Here is a 27,754-nt window from a genome sequence, read left to right as displayed (position 1 = left end):
TTAAACAAGAACTCTTTCACATTCACCAATCCCCTTCAGAGATGCAATTTCACACATATTAAGTCTGATATTCTCATCCTGTTTCCATGTCTCGTAGTAAGCATCCATCCAGAGGGCTGCAGATCTCTTCAAGGCCCTGTGGGAGGGATAAACAAAATCACCAGCAGGTGAGACTCTAAGGTAGAAGGAGCTACCCCACGGAACATTTCTTCTTTTATCTGGTTCAGGGCAGTATTATCATTTTCGACTATAACTGAAGAATGTCTTTCTCTGTTGCCCTGTGGAGGGAGTCAAGTACACGGAATTGTATTTTCGCAGGTGAGTTCACCTTTCCGTTACAGAGGGGATTGAGTTTTCTATCACTTTATTCCCTTCTATACCCCAAGTCATCACCTATCTCTTTCTCTAGTATTTAAAATAAAAAATATTCTCTGAGTCACTATAAGATAAAGCAGATACTAGCTAACCACCCTGTCCTATATCCTCCTACATCTTATTTTATAATGTGAAAGACATTTTTCAAGGCTCTGGGGATACAGCAATGAATAGGACAGATGTGAATCCTGTCTGCAGGGAGCTCCTGACCTAGCTTGGGAGATACATATTAAACAATTTATTACCCAATATGTTACTTAACCATGATTGTGATAAAGGTCATGGATGAAGAGACCCAGGTGCTGCAGGAGCACGTGGTGGAATCAGCCTGGGGGTCCGGAAAGACTGAGATGAGGAAAAGGCCTTTGACATGAGCCTCGGAGAGTGAATGCAAGTTGACAAAGTGATATGAAGGGAGGTGGTGGGATGAAGAACCTTCCAGGCAGAAGAAAAGGTGGCACAAGAAATAAAAGGTCAAGGGGCGAGGAGACATGCTGCAACTGAGGGGAGGCCAGACATCTGGAGGCAGAAAAGGAGGAGGGCGTGGTGGAGAGTCTGAAACCAGAGCGCTGGTCAGGGGTCAGCTCAGACTGGGCCTGGCCGGCTGGGCCTCATCCAAGATAAACAGAAAGTTATTAAACCCAGCTCGCTGGCTGTTAATTTGACCAGCATGATGTTCTCTAGGGACTTGTGAACGCTTCATGATGAGTATGGATTTTCCATTTATGCAAGCCTCACAACTCTTAGTCAGTTACCCCGGGGTCAGATATGGGGGATCCCTCACCCCTGCCTGATTCACATATTTATGTCCCACCAAACCCTGCAGGCATCTAAGTTTGCAACCCTGGACCAGGTGATTTGAGACTCCCTTCCCCCACTTAAATCTAAAGCAGGTAGATGTTCTGCAGGGGATACAAAGACAAATAATACACAGCCCTGATTTTAAGAAGCTTGACATTTAGTAGGACAGCAAGGCATTTTCACTAAGCAGTACCTACAAGTCAGTAGGTAAACAGTAAGAATTATTATTATCATTGCTGTTGTTGAGGTTGTGCCTTGTAGAGTCTCATGTCCGTAGTGGGCATACAGATGCTCCTTAATGAATGGGTGTTGGGTGAATGAATCACAAGCAGGGAATAGTCTGGGGACCAGCAGTGAAGAAATGAGAGCTGTGAGTTCAAAGAGACTCTGTTATTACCGACCAATATCTCCAAATGCCTTCAACATGGGCTTTTCCACATACTGCAATACATTCTTGGCACACAGTGACCTCGCCAGAGGTGCCACCTTGTGATAATTATGGTGCGGCATTGTGGGGAACAGACTAGGGAAGCAGAGAGGGGAGATATAAAACTGGACCTAAAGAGAAACCCGAAGCAGAAGTGTCTTTCCCCTATTACTAAATAAAATTATATCTGCAATGCAGACCCAACCATGATCTTGCATAATACTTCTGTCCTGGGAAATTCAAAAACTCTTGCCAGAACACTCTCATTTTATTTCTTAACCCTCGGTGAGTCCTGTGGGTGGCAAAAGTTTAAGAAGAGCTAAGAGAACAAATATTAGCTCCATTGAAAATGTTTATTTTTGGCCAGGTCAAATGAAAGCATGGGTTTTTCCTCCAGTTTGAATGGCCTGGAGAGTTGGAGACGTGCACTCTCCCTCTCCGTCTCTGTCTGTCATGTAACTCCTGCACCACGAACAGACGCGTGTTCAATAAGCTGCAGTCGTGATACACGGGGAGGAGTCCTAAGACAGGGATGTGAAGTGAGGGATAAGAAGTGGGTTTACACACAAGGTTTTCACTAATCACCGGATCACCTTCTCAAGTTTTAACCTCCTCGGCCAAATATGAATAATAATCCTCTCTTTTCTTGCTAACATTTTAAAGGGCTGATGTGAGAGAAAGGATGAGAAAATATCATGAGTAGATAGAAGATCTCTTTCCTTCTCTGACTGTCACAGATACGGCTTAGACGGATAGGATGTGGAAAGTCCCTCCCTGGAATATTCTAGAGAGACTGACACTCAAAGTATTATCATTTTCTCTTTCTTTAGGGCATGTCTATTTAACTGACCCACTGGTAAAGTATTTCCAGATACTGTTTGGAAATTGCAGAAGGGATTGGATTCTATCTTTGATTATTTTGTAACCTTGGCTCTAAAGATACAGATATAGGGAGATAATTAAATTAAATCGTGATTACGTTTCATTACCACTCTTTACCCAAGTGGTATAATTTTTCTTGAGTTTTGCAAACAAATCAAGTGCAAATAAAACAATCACCAGTTCCTAAGTCCATAGGAATCTGGAAACTGAGGCACTGATACTTTTCCAAGATTTCACTCCATTTACTCAAATCTGTTATACCTCCTTCTTTTCCCTCTTCCCTTCCTTACTATTGATGTTAATAGAAAGAGAGCAGTCTTTAGATAATTCTGTTTCAACCCCCCACCCCTGAGATTCTGAGCCTAGGGCTCTGCTCTGGACTGTTTTGGGGGGCTGTCATAAGTGACAGCCCTCTTGCCCTTGTGATCACTACTATCACTGTTTCTATCACTCACTGGTGCTCGACTTGGAAGTTCACGTGCCCAGTGAACCAGTTGTTGAAAGTGGACTGTTCAACATTACAGGTGGCCAAGACCTGAAAGAAAAAGCTCACATTAAATGTGACTGAGCCCAAGTGTCAAACAAAGAAAATGTTTATTTATTCTTTTATTCAGTCAATCATTCAACAAGTGCTTATTGAGTACCTATTTTGTGTAAGAAACTATGAAGAGTAAAAAAGATACACAGTCCTGGGTCTCAAGGAGCTCATAATTTAAAAAGGCAATAAGACATTTTACTAAGAAGTATATACAAGGCAATAGAAATGAAAAAGTGTGCAGGATTTGAGGGGGCTAAGTCACTATCAGCCCTTGAATACAGAAGACTAATGTGTCATGAACGAAGACTTTGGAAGCTGGAAATGGGATTGTAAGATTCTGGTAAAGATGGTAGAGGTTAGAATACCATTTCCATCTAGTGAAGTTGAAGGAGTTCTAAATGGGGAGCAAGGCATTCAATAGTTCTATGTATAGAAGTGCATTTTGATATTAGTGACTTCCTTTGTAATCTAATGTATTTATTTTATGTATTTGAAAAACTTTATTCTGAGAAGGAGTTCATAGTCTTCTCCAGACTGCCAAGATTAAGAACTCTTATGAAGGTCATTTTGTTCAATGCCTTTCTAAGGTTTAATTGCAGTTGGGGTTGTTGCCACTTTGAATGCTATTTTTGTGGCTGTTGTATGTTTATGTTTCTCAAAGCGTACTTCAGAAAAACTTTGGGATCCCTAGGATTCCTTCAGAGGAGCTGCAGTTTGAAAATTATTTCCGTAATCCCTCTAACACATTATTTGCCTTTTTCATTCTCATTCTCTTATCCATGTACAACGGATTTTTCCAGAGGTTACTAAACATGCGATGGCATCACAACTCTGATGTTTACATGCATTGGTTTCATTCTTGTCATTTTAAAATTAATTAATTTTTTTAAAATTTCAGTTTTATTTTCAAATACAATAAATGTTGATGGATATAACCTATGCAAACAAAAGCTCTTTGAGGTTTTCAGTAACTTTTAAGAATGTAAAGTGGTTCTGGGACCAAAAGGTTTGAGAATCACTACTCTATGCTCCATGGAAGGTCCAGTGAGTTTGGGAATGAGCTTGGAGAAAGAAGCAGGATAATGACTGTATTCTGGAGGTAATCATGGCATGGCTAGCGGAAGACTTAGGAGGCAGGGGTGTTCTGCATTGATCACAACCCTGTTAATCATCAATGGCATGCTTGGAGAGCATGTCATGTCTCCTCTCTGGGTCTCTGTTCTACACAATGAAGTGAGGTGAATTCTAGGGTCCTTCTAGTGGTAAAATTCATTCTGCAATTCTATGACTCTCAGATTCATGTGAAAAGCTGTGTCATGTGAAGGTTTAAAGCAGGGGTCAGTAAAACTCTTCTGTAAAGTGCCAGACTGTAAATATTTTAAATCTTTGTTACAGCTACTCAATTCTGCTGTCATAGCATGAAAGCAGTCATAGATAATATGTAAATGAATGAGCACGGCTGTGTTCCAATAAAACTTTATTTATGAAAACAGGCAGTGTGCTGGATTTGGCCTGTTTAAAGACCTGCTTCTACACTTATTAGATGTGTGACTTTATGCAAGTTACTCAACTTCTTAATGCCTAAATTTCATCATCTGTAAAATGGGAAGAACCATAACACCTTCCTCAAGTAGTTGCATTCAAAGCACTTGACAGTACCTGGCCCCCGGAAAGCATTCAATTACTATGAATTATTATTATTTGATGTAACCAGACTCTAAATCAGTACGGTTTGAAGTAGCCTCTTCCAGGAACTCCATTATTACCTGAGTGCTAAGCCAGTCCCGATTCTCTTCTCTGCTCATTTTCATTGGTATGTGGCTCATCTGGATAACTAATGCCATCCAGGGACTTTCAAGAGATCTTTAAGAGAATAAAAAGAGGAAGTGATGACCCCTTGGAGTGCTTCAATTCCAATATCTGGGCTGGATGAGCTGGCTGAGCATTCAAGGAAATGGAAGAGACCCCAAAGCTCCAAAAAATGGTGGTCGTTTGTTTTGTTCCTTGGAGGCCCTTTATATCTAGAGATAACACTGGGGATTTGGTCACATGACCTGCCTTGCTGCCTAATGTATAGCAGCAGTGCCCCCAAATTTGCTGTAGCATTGGTTTACATATAAAAAGATATCTAGGAAACTTAAGGGCATATGCAAAGTGATTGACAGCCTGGGTTTTGTAATCAGATAGAGCTGATTCCAAACTCTGGTTTGGCACAGCCACTGGTCCTTGCTTGCTCTGTAAGCTTGGACAAGTGATTTAATCTCTCTAACTTTGGTTTTTGGAAAATCCCTAGTCATAAAATAAGGTTAAAAAATTCCTGTCCTTCCATTATCTTTGGCAAGTACTATGATGTGCAACTGGATTATAATTTCAAAGGACTTGGGGACCAGGTGGAATAATGCAATTGTGAAGGAAGCAAGTGGAAAAAAATGAGAAAATTGGGAATTTTTTTTCAAGGAACTCTTCTTATTCAACTATTTCAACTATTTTTTTCCCTACCTTTTCTTGGAAATGTCTATTATAGAGAATGGGGCATAGTGTCATAATCATCTGATACTCACAAATAGATTAGATAAGGAAGGTAAGAGGACCATCCAGGTTATGGGAATAAGAGGATATTCTTGCTTTCTTACTTCACCAAATATATGAGCAAGATGGTTCCAAAGATTCTGTAGAAACGGCCAAATGTGATGAAATAGCCGATGTAAAAACTGCTGACCCAGGCAATATCCTGCAGAGAGAAGTGTTTGAAAGTTAGATGTTCTGAATACGATTTCAGTTCCCCTTCATTGGGTTACAGTCCCTTCATGTACTGGCTAAATCTTATGTCCTGTTACTCAATGAAGCTACAGCTAGAAGAGAAGACGCATTTTTATTTCCCATTTTCTACCTGATTTAGCTTCAGAGAATGAGTCAAGTTCCTCACCCCACAACACCTTTGGAGGTACATCGGTCACATGGATTGCATGTTGAGATATACAGGCATGAAGAAGGGAAACACAACTGGAGAAGAACAAAAGAAAAGATGGTGAATAAATGAACAGACTGTGACCTCAAGGCAGCAGGAGTCTATCTCCTTCACATGCCACCCCTGAAACGTTGCCCCTGAGGAGGGATGTAAGGTGGAGATCCATAACCACATCTTAGACTCCGCTGGGTTTTTTGAGTCTCTGAGGCTACCTAGGAATTTGGTTTATGTTCTCTCAAGGAGACTAGAGAAGCTTTGAAGATTTGAGTCCTTCTTGTTGGAAGCATCTTGGAAGAGCTTCTGTTGTGAGCTTTCCAGTTTTCTCAAGGTCTATGGAATCCTTCACTCCACAGTCTTTAGAATTGGACCCTGTTGCAACATGCAGATGTGGCAGAAGTGAAGAAGTTGTACTCATTTCCTGGGTAGAGAGTTATTTACTTGCTTTCCCCCCAGGACTAATGAGGCTGCCTAGAGCACATAGGAGTGATCTGGAGACCCTTTGGTTTTTGGCAGACTCTCTCCCAGACCAAACTTTAGTCAAGTCCTCTGAATCCTCTTCTTGAGTAGGCTTCAGCATTGGTCTACAAACTCTCAAACTCTGCAAACTCTGAGCACAAATTATTTCATCAAACCTCCACACAAAGAGAATTGAACAAACACTAGCATAGTTTTTAACAGCTCAAAGCCACATCTCTGGTATGATCCCAGCCCCCTTAAAGTTCCTTCCTAAGAAAGTTCAACACTGTCAAAAGAATTTACTGTTTGTTCAAGGCAAAACCTAATATAGGCCTCTGACTTCCCTTTTCTTGGAGCATTTATGTTAGAAAACTTACAATTGTAAATTCTTTCTATGTCCCTTTGAGATGTATCTTCTAAATCCAGAAATGTCTTTCTCAAGGACCTAGGAATCATCTTTTTGAAATATAATCATCAACAAGGATAGGGCCCTCTCTTCATGTCTCTGTGGGAGGGTAGGAGCCTAAGACAGATGGCCTAATCACATTGACCAGCTTCCCTTCCCCTCAACGTCTTTCAGTAATTTCATTTATCATGCCCCAGTATTTAAAAAGTCTCCCACTTTTGTTTCAAGAAAGTTGAGCTCAATTTGTACTGACGACTCTCTTTCCTACTGCAGTAGCTTGAATACAATCTGTCTTGTCACCTTTAACAAATGCCCAGCTCTGTTTCTCTTTGACAGTTTGAGTATGACTCCTTTGTACCCAAGTTGTTAGGTAAGCATTTGAAGGGAAAAGGCACAATGAAACAGCTCCTGAGGGCAGTATGGTTTGTGAGGTCGGCATTCTGCAGTGACTCTACACCATTCATTCAGTCCTCATAAGGTAAGGGCATATTGCAGCACTACAGATGGGAGGGAGGAGAGTTCAGAAAAGAAACTCCAACAGCTTTTTCTTATGTGAACACACATCTAGTTAGGCTGGGGATCAGCTACTTTTCAAAATGGGGCACCAATGTCCTCATTCCTCTTTTTGGCCACGCAAGAAAAGGAGCAGATGACGACCATAGGATGGGGCTAAAATTCCAGCAGGGGCAGCAGTGGTAGTTGACTCCCATATCTCAAAAAAAATGAGCCTACAGGACATTCTGGTCAGGCATGTTACAGATGACCACTGGTGACAAACATCTGGGCAAATGAGGTCATCTGCAACAGAGTTTCCCAGGCTTACCACTGTTAGCATTTTGAGCCAGATAATAGTTTATCATTAGGGGTTGTCCTATGTGTTGTAAGATGTTCAACATCATCCTTGGCTTTCTACCCTCGGGATGCCAATACCATCCCTCCCCCTTCGTTGCGATAACCAAAAATGTCTCTAGACATTATCAAATGTCCCATTGAGGGCAACATTGCTCCTGGTAAAGAATCACTGATCTACAAGAAATGTTTGGGACCTTCCTGGATATGAGTTTATTTCCCGAATGTTTTAGATAAACATATTTTTGTGTTCCATGAGACCTTTCTTTGTGAGCTGTTTGAGTTTTATTTTGATTAAGAGCAAAGCATTTTTGCTTTTGATGTTTTTTCTATTGTTACCAGCATTATTCACCTATCTTATTTCTTTTTCTGCCTGGACCACGTTCAGACTTATATTATATATACCTATGCCTATCTAGCAATCTATTTATTGATTGCTCAATAGAGAGATGCAGATATATATCAGTTATATATAAACTAGACCTACATATATGTATATGTGTCCACTAAGATATCTTCTACAGCTGTATGGAAGCTGTGGGAACAGTCAGCTTTCTTCCACACAGAAGCTCTATAGGTGATTTTTATCCCAGGCCTCTACTTTTTCTGGCATCATACTGTCAATGCTTTGGCACTCTTTTCCTATCTCTCTTTCCTTCTTACCCAAATACCACTATTCTTGTCTTCTGGGCATGTGTTTAGCCTTTCCAGGATGAGAATCCCAGATGCAAAGCCCCTTGATTGGCATCCTGCCTTCCATCCTTCTTGAAGCATCTCCTTCCCTACCCAGTACCCAGAGTGATGAGATGACTATTAAAAATTGCTATTTACTTTTTCCTTTTCCTTTTCATGTTTTAACTCCAGGAAGTCTGAAATAACACATGCTGTTTTTCTTGGTCACAATAAGACATGGGGTGGTCTCTAAGGAAGGGTTCTAGTCTAACTTCTGGCTTGACAACTCTGCCTCAAGGAAATGGGATGACAAGGAACGTGGCTCCAAGGAGACTCACCCATGTAGAAGTACAGGTGCTGCTTCTCATAGTTAATGTATTTGATTTTCTTCTTGCCATACTGAAAGAGACAGAATACAACTCAGATAAAAGACAATACCCCTGGCCATTATGCTCAAGGACATCTGTGTGTGTGTGTATGTGTGTGTGTGTGTATGTGTGTGTGCAAGTGTTTAAAATCTCTATGAAAGAGAGATCTGATCAGAGTACACTGGCTGACAGATTTGAGGCACCAGAAGAACCAGAACTGGAATGGGAGGAAATATTGTGAGGGAAATATTGTAGCATCTTTTTGCTTTAATTAAACTTGGGAAATTCTTGCGTGGATGGTTTATTGCATTTGACTATGGGGATTGCCATCATCTTTTTTTTTTTATTCCCCTGAAGCCATTTTGAGATGTTTTGTGCTTATGTGGAGTGGAATGGTGATTGAGAAGGAATATTTCTGATGAGTTTTTCTAGCTGTTCTTCAACTGTGGTGTTTAGAATTCTGCTTGAAGCTCAGTCACCATCTATATTCATTCATTCAACAGATGTTTATTGAATGGTCATGTGACAAAAGATATAGGCGTGGTCCCTCCTGTCTGTCTCATCTTTCCTGCTTTGTGTTCTCATCATGGATCTCATGCTGTGATTTACTATTTCTAAGGCATGATGATATTATATATAATCTCAAGACTAGGACTTTGATTTATTTTCTTCAGGTATCCTTAGTTAATTTAGTGTTTCAGTGCACAAAGTCAGCAAATATCCTGAGAGGAGGCATAGAAGTAATGGTTATATCTCCAGTAACTAGAAGACACTCAATCAATGTTTAATTGAAGGAATGAGTGAATAAATGATAATTTACATTCACTCTGTATTTTTGCTATATGTTCACTCAGTCACAACACTATGGGCGGTGTTTGCCTCTTGCTTTCCTCATTCCTTTGATACCTTCTCTCCTACATATAGATGTCTTCTCTTATGTGGATAATAGAGTTTTTCCTTCCTTCTCTTATTGTCATTGTAAAAAGAAATATCATGGTGATGAAGTAATGATAGCTATTTGCAGTTACTCTCAAATGTCCAAATATTTCAGTAGTGGGAAACATGGAAGAAAGAGTATGTAGAAAATACTTGGGAGTTGGCAAACCTGAGTGAAGGATTCAACTGGAGTATCACTGCAAAGGAGGACTCTGAGTCTTCCAGGTGCACAGGACCTGGTATGTGGATTTAATTCATGCTTGTTGGAGGAATGAATGTTTGAAGAAAGCAGTATAAAGACTGGCAGTAAAATGAGTAAAAAGGAAAAGTTCTGGACTCATCAGAACTATTTTTGATTTGAAATAACTGAATTTTAAATAATTTTATATAATTAAAGTTTAAATAATTTTAAGTAATGTCTCGTGTGGTAGCTTTGAAACTACCTTGTACAGAACTCCGGGGTTCAAAGGACAGGTCACAAGAGCAGCTGTAAAACTCGGAGAGGTGGCCTCCATCATTGGTGAAGATGCAACACATGTATCGAATGTAGCTCTAAAGAAGGCACTCCTGGAGAAGTCAGGCTGCTTCAGGAACTTCAGTGAGACAAATCTCCCCAGCTCTGGGAGCATGATTAGAGAAATTAAAGCATCTGTTTGTGGAGCCATTGTCAAAAGCAAATTATTTGTGATCATAGCCAAAGATTTTCTTTTTAAATCTAGGTAAGATATTTTGTTTCCTAATTCAGCTGGGGAAGAGGTTGAGTTCCCCAAAGCTGAGAAAAAAGTTCAAAAAGTTTCAAAAAGTTGTACAATTTTTGGTTTATGCAGCCCAAGGCTTGGGCAGCAACTGAGAAAACTACGCTCTTTTATTTTTATACAACTCCTAAATTCTTCTAGAAAAAGATAGCAGACTCTTCCTAAGTACTTGGTTCTCAAGATTCATGTCCCCCTGAGGAGAGAGACTTCTGTGGCTGTCCTTAAGCCTCCTTTGTGGGACAAGACACCCTTCTAAGAAACTTGGTAATTGTTCTTTAGATGATGACTTAAGTTGAGGTTTTTTTAAAAAAATCAACGAGTATTTCTGGAGTTGAATTTTCACCTTTGCTTTCTATTGCTTAAGAAGTCCAAATTGCTTAAGAAGTGAGGTCTCTAAGTGTCTTACAAGGCATTTGGGCTGTGGTTCATGTATAAATGAACCAAAATGAACATGGTCTAAAAATAACAGCATAGCCTCTTCTAACTGAGCTGGAATTAGTTAACTAAATATTTAGTTGTGATTTAGTGCTTATTGAATACACTGAACTGTTTTCTCTGAATGAGTGTCTCTATATGCTTGTTAAACTTTGGAGAGTCTTTGCCAATCTCAGTCATCTAGTTTCACTATGTAACATGAGCTTAGGTTGTCTCAGAGGTAGTGACACCCACTGGGCAGGGATCCCTCTGTCACCAGGATTGCTCAAGCAGAGTGATATGGGTTATCATATTTCCTACTCTAGGAGGTTGGACTAAATGACCTTTATGGTCATAGAGTCATGCACTCCACATCTCCTTCTATTATTACAACGCTATATTCAGTTATTTCAAATCTGTAACCTGGACGTAAAAGAAGGAGAGGTGATTTCAGAATATGCTTGAAGCTGGAAATTCCAGCTTGATCTTTCCAAGACAAGGCTGTAGGCTTTTCCAAGAACCACTTTCAGGAACACTTCTCTGATGCCCATCACTTCTAAATGTACTTTGACAGGTTGCAGATCACCAACCAGAAGAATTGGGCCCATATAAATGTCTGGGTCTTTGGGGTAGATGTTCATTTTTGCATGATGCTGGAAGTGTCCATAATTCCACCAGTTTCTTGGTAAGTCCTGAGGAGAAGAGAGGGTTCATTAACTGCACAGTTTCTCTCATTGAATATCCTTCACTATCAGAGTTTTCTGCCTACATCTCTGATATGGTTATCAGATATAATTATATAATAATTATCTGACTCAAGAACATAAATTCAGGATAAAACAACTCTTGACAATGAAACCTCATAAAAACCTCTCAAAATAAAATATTTTCCATTCTTCTGCTTTTGATTCTCACTTAAAATAATCTGACTGTAGGTGGGGCAGAGAGTATTCTTCCTATCGTACAATTAAAGAAACCTCAGCTCCAAGACTTTAGTTCTGGGGAAAAATGGCCCCTTCACTTTGAAGAATCCTACTTCAATGAATATTTCAAAGAATTAGGAATCTAAAGTGATCTCCTAGGAGCAGTTGGCTCAGATCATTGCATGAACAGGCGTCAGTGCTCTCATATAAGAATAAATGAGAATAAAAATATTTCAACTGATGCCAAGCTGGAATCATCTCTGATGAGGTAGTCTGTGGTTTTATCTCTTTGAATGAAAGTCTGAAGGTTTTAATAGAGCAAAGGATTCAGAGGCACATCAACCTAGTTTCATGTACTAGATGTATAAATACCGCTGTGTGGTTTGGACAAATTACCCACCCTCTTTGAGGCTCAATTTCATCTCCAGTGAATATAGTATAATGACATTTACATCCACGGGTCGTGTGGGGAGTCATGAAAGGCTTTATGTAAAATGTTTGCATATTTCACTTCCCCTCCTTTCCCCTAGTATGTTAATCATTTACAGAAGAATAAGCAGTAACAGTAGTTTTTTATTGAGTATTTGAATCTCTCAGTAACTGGCTTATACATCTTTTAGATTTGCATTGTCCAAGTCAGTAGCCACCAGCCTATAGCCAATAGCCTGTGACTATTGAGCACTTGAAATGTGACCATATTAAGATGGTCTGTAAGTGTGTAATACATACTAGATTTTGAAGATTCTGGATGTAAAAAGAATGTAAAATATCTTATTAATAATTTTATACTGATAACAAGTTGAAATGATAATATTTGCATATATGTAGGGTAATAAACTTACCTTTTAAAATGTGGCTATTAGAAAATTTAAAATGGCTTATGTCATTTAAATCTGGTTAGCATTACATTTCTGTTGGTCTATGTTAGTCTATTCATTTATGGTGGAGGGGCACGAGTATGTTTGAAAATCTGTAAGTGTTACCTTCCATAGTGTTTGTTGAGTCTTCTCTTAGCAACCCACTCCCTACCCCAATCCATCAGGAATGGTATTCTCTTCTCACCTCTAACATTCCCTAATATCCTTACAGTGGGATCTCTCTCTCTCCAGCCCAGATCTCTCTCTTGAATCTTATGCTTGAATGGGCAATCACTTGCCAAACATTTCCTTTTGGATGTCTCATGATATTTCAAACTCAACGTAAGCTACTCAATTTCTATTCCCCCTTCTGGGGCTCCATCACACTCCACACTTCTCCTATTAAATTGCATACCACTCATTCACTCTTAAAATTCTATATTCACTCAGTTATTCACCCATCCATAATTTATTCTGAAGTATGTCCCATGTGTCAGATACTGAGATAGGCATTTGGAGTATAAAGATAGATATGATAAAATGGTGTTCCCACACTTATGAAACATACAATCTAATGGGAGCAGTAAACAAGAACACTGTTGATACTGGCTCAACACAGTGTTGACATAATGGAAGCCATATTGTAGACGGGAAACCATATTGTGACTTGGAATGACCTCTGACTAACTCTGGACTTTATGGCCCCTCTCAGCTGCTATAAGTTGATAACTTTGTTCCTTTGAGTTTCTTAGGAATGTGATGACCCCCGGGGCAGAGAGTCTATGCTGACAGCCATCAACAATGACAACTGAAAGATCAGGGTATAGGGCATTGCTCCAGTCTCTGATGCATATCAAGTAAAACAAAGGACTACCAGGAACTAAGACCAGATGGATGCCCCCACCCCTAGACCAGATGTCTCCACCCAGTAATCAGATGCATGCCCCACCCTGGGATCAGATGCCTCCCCCACTCAGAGACCAGCCCTCTATATAACTGGCCTGTGGTCTTTGTTCTGGAAGATGGTTCTTTGAGACTTTAGTTGGCCATCTTCCCCCTTGCTAGCAAGCTGTAATAAATTGGCCGTTCTTTTCCACCATCTTGCTTCTTGACGATTGGCTTTTGTCTCGCGGTGAGCAGATCATGCCCTTTGTGTGGTAACACTGTGATGAGGAACGGTTCTCTTTTTCAATTAAATCTTCTGAGAGTCATCATTTTGACCTCTTCTACTAGCTGACTGTACCCTTTCAGCTAATGCCTAATTGTGGAAATTGCTGATATGAGAGACAGGTTTGATTCATGATAGGTTGGGGAGTAGATCTTGACAGCTCCAGGTACTGGAGCTTAGAACAGTGGTTAGAGTAATTATGGGTGTGATCTAAAGCAGCTGGCTCCACCCTGGCCTATCTGTCTGGAGGCCACTCTTACTGGAGACCAGCGAGAGAGTGATCCAAAAGGAAGTAAGAGTTATCAGCTCCAAGTAAAATAGGCTGCTCCTGCACCAAGTTCCATACAGAACCCACCCTAAGTCATTCCTCATTTCCAAGTTGGGTCCTTTCTTGGTGCAGCATAAGGAATCCAGACTCTGGACTGAAATCGTCCTGAATTTAAATCCATGCTGCTAGGTGTGTGGCCTTGGGCAACTTCCTTATCTGTAAAATGGATGAGGTTACTGGAAGGATTACAGAAATAACATGCTTGATACTCCTCCTACCAAAAATGTTTCTGGATGTGGTCATGAAAACAGTATAAGCCAGATTTTCAAGGAAGGTCTTAATTTCAAATATTCTGCATTTTTATCCCTATAATATCATTTGATTCTTATAGTTTTGAAACATACACACTGGCGGTGATCTGAAAATTCTGCTAAAAGGGAGTCCATTTTGATTTTAGCATTGCACAGAAGTCCATAATGTGTGCAATTTCCTACTTTATTTTCAGGAGGGGTCTTTTATTGTGCAAAAGCTTCAAAGTTCAGAACTTATATATTTTTGCACAGCTAGTGAATGGAAATTCCAAAGAATCTCAATATCTCTGCCTTTTTCAGGGGGATGGAAAATTGACATGAAATCAAATTTTGAAATTTAAAATTGTGATGTACATATAAGGCAGGAATGTTGATGTTTATATCTGAATTTTCTTTGTTACCTCCCTCCCACTCACTTTTTCATACCACAAGTAATTTTCTCTCCTCACATAGCTGAAGCTTATATTCATATTGCTCATGAATCATTGGTTTTTGCCTGCAAAAATGCATAGTTTACTTGGTTTGCTTTCAGAGCTATTTCCCATTACTCTCTATTCATGAGTCATCAAAGTTACATTTATTTCAACTAGTGCAAAATTATTTCTAGAGACACAATTTATAGAGAGAGTTGTGTACAAATTTGGACCAATGGAAAAGCATTGAGGTTTTCAAAAAGCATCAGCATGGGTTGGGCTGATTTCAAATATTCAATACTTCGGCACTAAACCAACTGCCAATTACCTCCAGGGCAGATGAGTCTCACTTTTCCTCTGATTTTCTCAGACAGGGGAGGGAGGGTGGAAGGGTCCATTAGTTGAATCTCACAATGACATAAGAATCCATCTCTACTTTATTTCTATGATAAAGATTTCTGGGTGAATCCAGAAATGTTCAACTATCTAACACTGGTGGATAGAGGGCAGAGAAGTGTGTCTACAGAAATTTTCTGGTAAAATGAAACTTGTGACATATAATGACAATATATTATACCTTTTAACCATTTTAGTGACAGACATATTTCTAATACGAATCCAGATCCAATCCTGTGTTATTTAATCTACTTAAGCCTCAGTTTGCTCAACTGGAAAGAGAGCAGATAAGAAGATTAGGTGATTCTAAGATTCTTCCAATTTAATGACGCTGTGATTTATGGTCTACATGCCTATCTTCTCAGTAACATCACAATTAAACATTTTTCTTAATGATTCTGGGTCCTCATTTTGATTATGGAAAGATTGCTCCTAGTAGTGGTAATAGCTAACAATAATTGAGCATTTCCCACATGTCAGGCTTTGTGTTCAGCACAACACATGGATATCACATATAACTCTAACAACATCCTTATAAGGTTGAAACCATCATCTATCTCCATTTTACAATTGAAGAAACTGAGGTTCATAGGCATTAAGTAACTTCCTCAAAGTGACCCATCTAATTAGTGGCTGAATTCCCACAGAAGGCAGGTCTGTTATAGAGCAGCAGTTCCTAATCCTGGCTGCAGGTTAGAATCAATGGAGGAGTTTTCAAGACAGTGCTGATGTCCAGACTCCATCACAGATGACTTAAATCAGAATCTCTCGAGAGGGTACCTGGGCAGCAGTGTTTCTAAAAGCTCTTCAGATGACTCTAAATGACAGCCAGAATGGAGAAGCCAAAATGACTACTCTGCAGCATGCACAATTTAATACCGTGCTATGATTTCTCTCACTCATCAGCTTATGGACATTGGCTTAAATAGTTAATCAACCCCTTTGAACATCAGTCTTGGTGGTAAAATACGGGCACTGTAATCTCCTACCACATGAGCATTATATGAGATAATTGCCTAAAGAAGCTGGTTCTGAACCTGGAACTTGGCAGGGTCTCATCTAATGTGAGTTCCTGTCTGCCATCCTTATCACTTACTATCAGTAGTTTCTGCTCCCTACTCTGTGGGTGTGACTCTAGCATTCCCTGTACTCTCCTATTAGTTGGTGACTTCCAAGTCGCTAGAGGCTGGGGAACTGGATAACCAGGAATGTATCTATTTTCTAGTTAAATGAAACTTTTCACATAGAATGACAATATAGTATCCATTCTAGCCGTTTGAGGGACAGACATATTTCTAATATTAATCCAGATCCAATCCTGTGTTATTTAATCTACTTAAGCCTCAGTTTGCTCAACGGAAACAGGCAAGACGAGACTAGGTGATTTCTAAGATTTTTCCAACTCAGTATAAACCCAGCAAATTAACGAAAAACAAATAAGTTCTGAGTCAGTGATTATGAGTTTTCCTAAGATGGTCTGACTTCAATGCAAGGATTTGGCTTAGTTGAAGCCTCAGAGGCATTCCTCACCCGCCCACCCTTAGACGCTAGTCTGGGCCAGAGTAGACAGTCACCAAATCCTAGAATGCTATAGAAAAAGCAGAGATCCAATTTAATTCCTAATATTAGAGCTGAAACCACTGAGGGCCAGAGATAGTATGTGACTTACTCAAGGTCACATAGTGAGCATTATCAGAGCCAGAGATAAAAGCCACTCTTAGCAATCCTGTACTGTTACCTTGGTTTGTTTGTTCATTCGTTCGTTCATTCATTCATTCATTCATTCAACAAACACTTATTGAAGGCGTACTATATGCCAGGCACTCTGCTAGCTGCTGCATTGCGATGGTGCATAGGACAGTGTGCCTGCCTCCTGGAGCTTATGTTATAGGAGGATGAGACCAACTGCTGTCATTGCCACCTGCTTTTTCCAGCAGTCTAGGTTTTGCAACCCTAGACTCTTGAACAGAGCCATCTGACCTTCTTTGTCCATTATTCTCTTTCTCATCACATTTATCTATTTTCCTGCATTTTTTCCTTTATTTCTTCATAGCCCCACCCACCCAGAACTAATCAGGCTTGCTGGATTCCCCTAGCTTCCCAGCAATAAATGTCCAGACCTCTTCTAAGAATTTTCCCTCTCATGATTTTTCAGGCACATCTTCATTTATAAAGACATAATCCTTCCCCTGTGAGGTGGTTCTTAATGGGGTGCCAGGGATTGGGCCAAACAGTTTGTTGGGGTAAGGAAAAATATTAGAACTTCTTAAATAAAAATAAACCTTTTTCTCATAAAATTCTAATTTTAGCCTATATATTATAATGTGATATTACATATTAGTATATATATAATATCTACATTGTTAGTATATTTACATTTATTTGTGAGGTTGTACAAACATTTTTTTATTGATATGAGTGCACAAAGAAACTTGGAAACCACTGTGTTAGGAAATGATGTACAAGAATCCCACCATGCTCTCTGAGCATCCCGTACCTTGAGATGACACATCACAAATTTGTGCACCAGGTGGATCCACTTGGATTTCTTAAATACGGATTAGTGTCCTGCATCATGCAGCAAAGATGAACTCTGAGTCTAGAAGAGATGAAGTTATTGTTAGAGAAGTGAGGGAGTCAAGAAATTAGTAAATTAGTCTGCTAGTAGATTCAGGAGCCCGTTTGAGAAGAACAGTGGGAGATCTCGTCTGATCTCAAGCTAAGTTTACTTTCTATTTCCCACACATGTTCCGTTCTTTCCCACTTCTGTGCTTTTGCACAGGTGGCACTCTTAGCCTAGAACACTCTCCTTACCACTGTCAAAGTCTTCCAGTGTGGAGTGGAAAGAGCATGGCTGTGGAGTCAGGTGGATTTGGGTTCTAAACCATTCTTCACCACTAATGAGCTGCGTGACTCTTGGCAATTTATCAGTCATGCTGAACCTCAGTTCTTTGTCTGATAAGCAGGGATATTAACACCTTTCTTATGGAGCTGTTATACAACATAAATATATGTAAAGTGCTAAGCACTAAACAAATGTTTATTTCTTTTCTTGTTTCCAAAAGTTGCTTTTTAAGGAATAAAGCAAGTTAGCTTTACAAGAAAAAAATTAACATATAAAATTCTGGAATTAACAGTGATGTTAATTCTCCATAACCCGCCCCCCCCCCCCAGTTGTTCCAATCAGAATTAAATGCCTCTTTCTGCTCAAACAGCACATGCTTGTTCCTCTCCTTGGCATCAATGTCATTCTGTCGTATAGTATGCTTAGGTAGTTGAATGTCAGCGTCCTTCAGTGGATAACTCATTTTCCAAGGACAGGGACGAGATGCATTTGCCTTTATATCCATAATACAGTGCTGTGTTCCTGGAAGGCCATGCTCAGATTCATGCTTTATTCAACAAGGATTTATCAAATGCCCTGCTATCTGCCAGTTGCTGGCTGTCATTTATGGTGAAATCCATACATTCTTTATTTTTTGTTTTTGGTGAGGAAGATTGGCCCTGAGATAGCATCTGTTGCCAATCTTCTTCTTCTTGCTTGAAGAAGATTGTCATTGAGCTAATATCTGTGCCAATCCTCCTCTATTTTTGTATGTGGGATGTGGCCACAGCATGACTTGACGAGTGCTGTGTTGGTCCACACCGAGATCTGAACCTGTGAATCCCAGGCTGCTGAAATGGAGCACTGGAATCCAAGCCCTACACCACGGGGCTGGCCTCTCTGGCGAAATCCGTACACTCTTAATCCTAATATAATAAGATGTAATCTCTGCTCTCGAAGAATTCATGGTTTGATGCATTGATAAATCTTGGTTGGTAAATGAATGAAAGATAAATATGTGTGCTACCTGGCAGAGAATAGAACTTCAGTTACTGAAGTTGTGTCGATAAAATCGGGCAAAGAGTAGCAACTGTCATGAATTAAATATTTACCATATACTAGGTGTTTTACACAGTAACTTGTTTAGCCCTCCTCAGAATATTTCCATGAAAAAGTTTGTCATCCCCATTTTACAGACTAGAGAACCGGGGCCCAGCGAGGTTTGGTAACTTGCTAGTGTCAGGCAATGATGAGCAGCTTGCCAAGAAGTGTTAGGCAGCAGCTGAAACCAATCTAGAGAGAGCAGAAACAATTCTGAGCCTTCCCCAGAAGCCACTGCCTGGGCTTAGGATACCTGCTTACCTGAGAAATTGTGAGAAGAAAGGAAATGAATATTGTAATAGGCCAGCCATTGCCAAAATGCCACAGCATCAGCCAAGCCAGGGCTTCCAAAATCAAGATCTGGGCAAAGAGAAGCAAAAAGAACCCCAGATTGGCATTGAACATGTTCATAGCCTCTAATTTCCTCCGCAATTCTTGGAAATCTTCCAACAACTTGGACTGTGAAATAAATATTCAAGGAAGGAATTAGTTTCTTCAGGGGAAAAGGAACACAAATGACCATAATTAATAATCTTTATTAACTTATAAATCTTTAATTTTATTAATAGAAATATATAAACGTTGGGGCTGGCCTCGTGGCTTAGTGGTTAAGTGCGTGCGCTCTGCTACTGGTGGCCTGGGTTTGGATCCTGGGTACACACCGATGCACCGCTTGTCCTGCCATGCTGAGGTGGCGCCCCACATACAGCAGCTAGAAGAATGTGCAACTATGACATACAACTATCTGCTGGGGCTTTGGGGGAAAAGAAGGATGAGGATTGGCAATAGATGTTAGCTCAGGGCTGGTCTTCCTCAGCAAAAATAGGAGGATTGGCATGGATGTTAGCTCAGGGCTGATCTTCCTCACACACACACAAAAAGAAACATATGAATGTTAATAAATTTAATTGAGCAGAATTACAAAAAATAATGAGCAACAAAACCTTTAAAAAGGTTATGATAATTTTTTCCCCTGGAGAAGAGAAAGACGACTAGTGATTTGCAAACTGTCCTCAAACTGTTATGGAATTCAGTTAGAATTAGTTTCTTTTCGTGAGTGGGGAGTGCTCAGTAAAGAGATACAGAAGTCTAATAGTTGTCCTTTAAACCAACAGCATTATTTCAGGTGTTGATTGATCTCTGGTTATGTCTTGGGGAACTCTCTTGTCTATATGGATCTGTGTTACTGTCGTTAGTGGTAGAGTTTACTAAGTGTTTTCAATGTCATCAGCTGTTTATATGTGCAAAGGGCTCTCGCATAGATGCTGATAAATAATAGACAAATATAATTCCCTTAGATTAGCTCAAAGGATGACTTTCCTGTGAGTTGCTCAATGGATCTCCAGAAACAAGACACAGGGTCTCCAGTGACCTTGGTGTGTGTCTGCTGGTTGGAGGGGTCCTGGTCCTGTGTACATACGCCTGTGTGCGTATGTATAATGATAGCATTGGTTTACAAGCATGCCACATTATGCTGGAGAGTCAGTGCAAAGTCTGAAAGCAAATCTCTCTTAGCTAAATGACTATAATGGGTTTAAAATCAGGACAGTTGAGAAAGTGACCAGGGTATAAGAAAGAGAGCAGGATTGTTCAGGTGTAAGAAAGGAGAAAAATGTGAAACAAAAAAGAAAAAGCTATGAACATAATCCTAGAAGGCAAAAATTTTATTTCAAAATTTAATGATGCAACATTTAAAAGATCCACTGCCTGGGAAAAGTCTGGATGGACTCATCTCTCAAGCCCCCATCAACACTGGAAATCAGGTTGCCATCAACCATTTTAATAGCTCATCTCTAGAATGCCTCCCAGCCTGGTCATCTTTTCCAACCCATTTATTGTACATAGTAGGGGATCACCAAATCCCAGAAAAGTGACAGGTCTGAAACCATCAGCAAGTCAGTGACAGAGGCTGGAGTTAAACCTATACTTCCAGACACACCCAGTTTCATGCTCAAACAGTCATTCTCTCTCTTTGTCTCCCTCCCTCTCTCTCTCTCTCTCTCTCTCTCTCTCTCATATATATATCACCACATAGATGTACTAAACAAAATTTATGGTGGACTTTTACCCCCAGAGACCAACACTCTTTTAGATAATGAATGATTATCTCACAGCCCTCAGCCATTAGTGGGATTTTCTTTTCCTTAGAGAAAATTTTTAGGAAAAATAATTAAGCTTTGCATCATCTTCCCTTTTTAACCTAGGGCTTCCTGTCCCAAATTATGGGGGTATATCTATAGGTTTGTCAATTACTAGTGCCACCATTGTGTTCATGTGGTTGATAGCATCTAAAATTTATTTAGCCTTTCCCTAGTTCCAGACCCTGTGGTTTAAATGCCTTTAACTTTTTCAATAATTGCGCAATAACTTTGATGAGGTTGGTGCTATTGTTGTTGCTATTTTATATAGAGAGAAACTGAAACACAGAGAGGTTGGTAATCAGCCTAAACCCACACAACTTGTGGCAAGGCTGGGTTGTGAGTCCAGGCTGACCACCCTCAGAGCTCACCCTTCAAATGCAGAGCTGCGCTTCCTGACACCAGCCTTGTGGGATGTGCGGGAGGCATGTGGCCCTAAGGAGCGAGCCCGAGTGTTTGTCTCAGGTCGGCATGTAGCCTGGTCTGTGACCTCAGATGCCTCCTGTCCTCCTGTGAGTTTATGTCCTCATTTCTTAAAACATAAATATAATCCTTATTCTGTCTGCCTCACAGTGATACATAGATCAACACTTTGTGCAAATTATTTTAAAAGAATTATAGAAATGTAAGCTGTTTAACAAAATAAATTGCAAAAAAATGAAAAGTTCAATATTAGTTAAAATACCTTTAAACTTAAAGTAAACCACCCTACTGAATTTTTAGTATTATGGAGACCCTGTCCTTTGAAAGACAGTATTTCAGATAGACTAAGTGTTAGAGGAAGAAAGAGTGGTGCCCTGCTTTGGGAATACCTAAGGAATTGGGCCAGAAAGAAGTGACTTGGAGTCCCAGTTCTTTGACACACCAGCTGTGGGACTTTCAGAAAGTAATTTATTCTCCCTGAACTATAATTTCCCCAAATGTAAAAAGGGCTGTAGTTAAGATATTCACATGTTTCATTCAACAGCTATTTAGAGAGTTCTTAATGCACGTCTGAACTTGTGCGAGTAGATGCTGAGGACACAGAGATAAGCAAAACAGACATATTCTCTGCTTTCATGGACCTTAGTCTTACAGGAAACATAGACACAAACAACAAGCAACTAATTACAAGCAGTCACAGGAAAAAAATTATAGGCATCGGTTGCCTCACCTCAAGTAGGTGCTTAGAAACGTGGAATTCCTGTTTGGGGCAGGAGCGAAAATTCCATTCCTTTATTTCAGAGAGATTTAAGAGCTCTGACGGTCTAAGGAGGATGACATTGTTTTTGAAATATGCGGAATCTACTCATTCATGCTATTGTTGGTCCACCCAGGCATGATGGCTTGTTTCTCACAGAAAATGATAAATTGGCCCTGAAATATGCCTTCTCCCCATCCCTCTACACACTCTTGAGTCCTTAGACCTCACTCACATTCTTGTTTCCCTCCTGGCTGGGCTCTCCTGGGGGAAGCTCTCTGATGAGCAGTGGCTTAAGGTACAATTGCGCAATGTCAAGCTTCGGGTGCATGGCTCTGAAGACATCCTGTAAGTCAGAGAGAATTATTAGAAGCTTAAAAGAGACATGCATATCCACAGATTAGTCCCTTTCCTTACCTCATCCTGTGCTCATCTTGGGAACCAGTACAAAATCTGTTATAGATAATTTGCTTCTAACTCCAGGTTGATGCTTCAAGTTGATCAAATTACCCTTGGAAACCTTCTCTGAAAACCTCATGCTGGAGATTCACCTACTGAATGCACTGCTTCACTAGGCTAGTCCAATGTAGCCAGGTTATCCGCAAGCATTAGAGGATATCACTGCTTGTTTTACTGAGCACCAGAGGAAATAGTTGGCTTGAGTTAATGTGCCATGATGAATCTTTAATGTCCAACATCAGGCTTGTTGTGGAAGTTGCTCACACTATCTGAGCCATGCAGAAACTGAGCACGCAGCTATGCAAATCATATCTTGATCAAAATCTCCCTCTTGGTTCTTGGCCAAGGCCCAGGAGAATGAAACCTTTGAGTTAAGTTCTTTTTGAAGAAAGACAGGTGAAAGTTGATGATGGTAGCTTAAGACAAATGCATCTCAGGTCCCATGTTAAGTAGCAAATCTAAGTGGCTATGAGAAGCACTGGTGGTTCTCATATCCTGCTCATATTTGGAGGCAAGAGATATTCTCTTGCCTCCTAGGGATTTAAACAGTTTTGGGGGAAGGAAGATTCTCCAACAGAAAGATGCTAGACTTCTTTCTATTATGGTGTTGGGGACAGGAGTGATTAAAATGAAATATAACCAAGGTTGTAAGTTGAATATGTGGAAGTCATACACATTGCTCTGGAGTGACAGTGTTGCATAGTACTGCGAAAGTGGACCCTGGAGCAGCCTTCCTCCATCTAAATTCTGGCTTTTGCACTTACCAGTGTGTAATGCTGGACAAGTCTCTTGATCTGTCCCTGCTTGTATTTTCTCTTCTCCAACATGGGGGTGATGATAATAGCAACTCAATTCATTAAGTTATTATAAGGATTAAGTGGATTAAGGATTAAAAGGCTTTATGTTCAAAAACCTACCTGATTTCAAAGTTTGGCACTATTAGCTGCTGGCTGTGTGATACATTAGTTGCCTCTTTGAACATTAATTTTCTCATCCGTAATATGGGGATAATACGCACCTTCCTCATAGTGAGGTGTAAGTGAGGTGATTCATTTGAATGTGTCTAGGGTATTCTCAGCCTCCAATAAATGTTCATTTATTTCTTCTTAGCCATTTTAGTGGGAGAGGGTGATGAGGAGAAGCAGTGAAGAAAAGTGGAAAAAATAGAGTTTAAGAAAGATAAAGGTTTTGAATCTGAGATCTGCCAATGAGTGACCTTGGGCCAGTCACTTAGCCTCTGTGATTTTAATTTCTTCTTCTGTAAAAGTGGGTTGTATTACCTGTATTACGCTGAATGAGCTATAGAGTGCTAGAGAGCTCTGCAAACTCTAAAAGCCTATGTAATTGTCGGTTTTCATCATTTGTCACTAACAACATTTGATGCCTAACAGACGCTGTCTTTCTTTTATACACTCCACTTATAAGAGTCTGAGATATTTCTACTTGTGTGCAGACATACTTTTCCAATTTTACTCACCTATTTGTAACTTCCTTCTTACAAGGCAGTGACTCCACTTCAAAACAATCAAAGCACCAGGAACAAAACAAAACCCAGAATACACAAACATACTATCCAACGTCAACATCTGAGTTCATCCCAAACCCAGTGCAGATAATAGGTAGACTTTGAGGCTTAATTTGATTCCAAATTCTCACGGGATAGGAATCCTGAAAAATTGGTTTGGGAGGAGAGGAGCGGTTGTGGAGCTTGAACGTGTTCTTGAAATACTTGTGGGAAGAGAACCAAGGTCCCAACCACCCAGCAGCTGGGAGAGAGAGGGGGCAGAGCTTTGAGTTCCTTACCGCGGCATCTTCCCTGGCATAGTGGCTGAGGACTTCACGCCCATCTGGATGCCTGTCGGCCTATCTAGTAACATCATAGACCTTGCAATTGATCACCAGCCACTGGTCAGCCTCCTGATTGTGTCTCTGGATCTCCTGCCAGCTGTACGTGTTGAGGCTTCTTTCAGGCATGTTACACTGCACATTTGCCTCCTGCTTTAGGGAAGCCTCAGTTTTCCCATTTGCTGCTGGTTTCCTGTTCCCCTGATGCCTCTCACCTAGGTAAGGCTGACTCTTTCCTGTAGGGCTCCCACTGCCCTCATGTTTTTCTTCAAACTTCATTATCATTGAACCAAGGGATTTCTGGGTTGACTCCTGAAATTCCTAATCCTCACCTCTGTTTGGACTATAAAATGACCCTTTTCCTCTTCTTTTATTCCATAGCAGTATGATTCCTACTCATAAAACCTTTTCGCATAGCGTTTCTTCACAAACTGAGAGCGAACACCTTCCCAGCCTCTAACTTCTCTGTCTGTCTTGAACCTTTTCTGCCCTGATGGAGGCTGGGCCACCTTTCCATCTTCACTTCTCCTCTCCCTCCTGGCTGATATCTCAGCAGGATCATCCTTCAAAGTTAAATGACCCTTAGGGTAGAGCTGAGGCCAATGGCAGCCAGGATGAATGCTGTAGTGTGCTCCAGGGAGGAGGGGCTAGGCTTGGGTCACATGACTCCTCTGCTCTGTGCCAGGCTGGGTTGGGTTCACCAGCTCTCTGACATGCATGTGAATGAAGACATTTAGATTTGTTAATTCAGCATGTGAGAATTTTTAAACTTCTTTAAAAACATTTTTTTCAAAGAATGGTTTAGGTTTACCAAAAAGGAAAATCAACAGCTAACCAATTTATCTCTCTTTTTTTTAATTTTTTTTTAATTTTTTTTTTTTTGGTGAGGAAGATCAGCCCTGAGCTAACAGCTGTGCCAATCCTCATCTTTTTGTTGAGGAAGACTGGCCCCGAGCTAGCATCTATTGCCAATCCTCCTCCTTTTTTCCCTTTTTCTCCCCAAAGCCCCAGTAGCTAGTTGTATGTCATGGGTGCACATCCTTCTAGTTGCTGTATGTGAGATGCTGCCTCAGCATGGCAGGACAAGCGGTGTGTCAGTGCGTGCCCCGGATCCGAAACCGGGCCACCAGTAGTGGAACGTGCACACTTAACTGCTAAGCTACGGGGCCGGCCCCCCAGTTTATCTCTTTTATTTCCCTTTGAAAGCTGACAAAGTCTGTCAATATGGCTAAAGGTAATAGCAACTGACATTTGCTAGAACACATGATGATTTACTCAGCCCTTGTCACATGCTTTATCTGATTTAATCCTCACATTGATCTTTTCAGGAAGGTGCTACTGGTGTCCCCTTTACCAGGTGAGAAAATACAGGCTGAAGACCTCAGGTAACTGCCAGAGTCACCCTCTCAGCAAGAAGTTAACTGGTGCGTGAATTGGGATTTTCTGATTCCAAATCAAAACACTTTCCACTCTATTTTCCAAACTTAGAGTCTAGACATACATGTGTAATAATAACTTGACTCAGTGGTTTAGAAAGGAGGGAGAAGGAGACATTCCAGTTTGGTGATGGGGGTGAGATGTAGGAGAGGATCTTAATTTTAAGAAAAAAGGCAGCATGAAATAATAGAAAAAGCCCATTCTCATATTTAGGAATGAGTCCCAAGTAAATCAGCAGTAAGTCAGGCTAAGATTTATGTACTAAAGGTTTTATTCCAGTCATATTTATAATTGTTAAAAATCAGAAACGGCCTAAATGTCCAACAATAAAGAAAAAGGCTGATTTACTATGTATATATTGAATATTATATAGATATTAAAAACAAAGTTTTTATATAATTTTTAATGACATGAACTCATGTTTGCAATATAAGAAGTGAAAAAATTAGTCGATAAAATTCTGTTTACTGAATAGTATATGATTGGAAGGTGTGGGAAATCAAAATTTGGCCACCTCAAAATATATCTCTTTACCTTGATTATTTTCTCTGATGGACATTTGACCTACCCCACTAACTGCCTGAAGGAATTTAACTCTGGGTATGGACAGACTGGCAGGGTCCTCACTAAGCCCAATCTTTTCAAAGTTCTGTTTACCAAATATTTACATTTGTAAAGGTATCTCCCTCTGTGTACTGGGAAGAGGGAGGATGACGTTATCTGTGGAAACTCTTATCAAGATGGAAGGAGAAGACTTAAGTCTACATGCTCTTGATTACTATAATTTCTGTCTCTCTGGCCACATTCTCTATAGGTGGCCTTGCAAAGAATTGTCTGACAAACATTTACATTTCTCTTTACATGTGAATTGTCTTCTGCCCCTCTGAAATCCAAAACCATCACAGACCCCAAGAACCTCCTTTGTCTTTAGCTGAAGATGGTATTTAAGATGAGAATTGCCACCATTTTGTTGAGAAACTCAGTTTCCCTGGTTTCTCCCATGTATACATGTTATTAAACTTGGTATTATTTTCTCCTGCTAAGCTGTCTTTTAATTATTTGGCCAGCCATAAGAACCTTAACGTAAAGGGTGGAGAGGGATTCTCCCTCTTCTCCAACAAAGGAAAAATGTCAAAATGTTGGCATTAGTTCTCTTTGGATTATAGTATTATTGAAGTGTTTTTCTTCTTTATTCTTTATGGTATTTTGCAAATTTTCTACAAATTAATACATGCTATTTTTATAAATTAGAAAAAGCAGGTTTTGTTTTGTTTGTTTTTTTAAATAGGGAACCAAAGAAAGAAAGAAAGAAAAAGCATGGATTTTGGAGCTAGATCTGGGATTGTATTTCAACTCTACCAATTTCTAACTATAGAATATCATGAAAATTACCTTACTTCCCTGGGCTTTAGTTTTCCCATCTGTAAAATGAAAGAATAAGCACAATTTTCAGGATTACAGTAAATTAACATGAGTGCCATGGTATTTACAGAAACCCTCGATAGTATCTATGGTTTCTGAATGGGAGTCTCACAAATCCAACATATATACATTTCGTTCATTTAGTGGGTTAAATACATAAATTCA

At 40.0% G+C, this 27,754-nt stretch overlaps 1 pseudogene; it reads right to left on the bottom strand.

The window, feature by feature from the left end:
- LOC131399532 (fatty acid desaturase 2-like protein FADS2B) lies at nucleotides 1-25,071 on the bottom strand (annotated as a pseudogene).
- Nucleotides 25,072-27,754: the final 2,683 nt, after the last annotated feature.

The sequence above is a fragment of the Diceros bicornis genome, chromosome 38 (assembly GCF_020826845.1).
Source record: "Diceros bicornis minor isolate mBicDic1 chromosome 38, mDicBic1.mat.cur, whole genome shotgun sequence".
NCBI classification, from domain to species: Eukaryota; Metazoa; Chordata; class Mammalia; order Perissodactyla; family Rhinocerotidae; genus Diceros; species Diceros bicornis.
The sequence above is the reverse complement of the archived record's forward strand: the minus strand, read 5'-3'. Positions and strand labels throughout refer to the sequence as shown.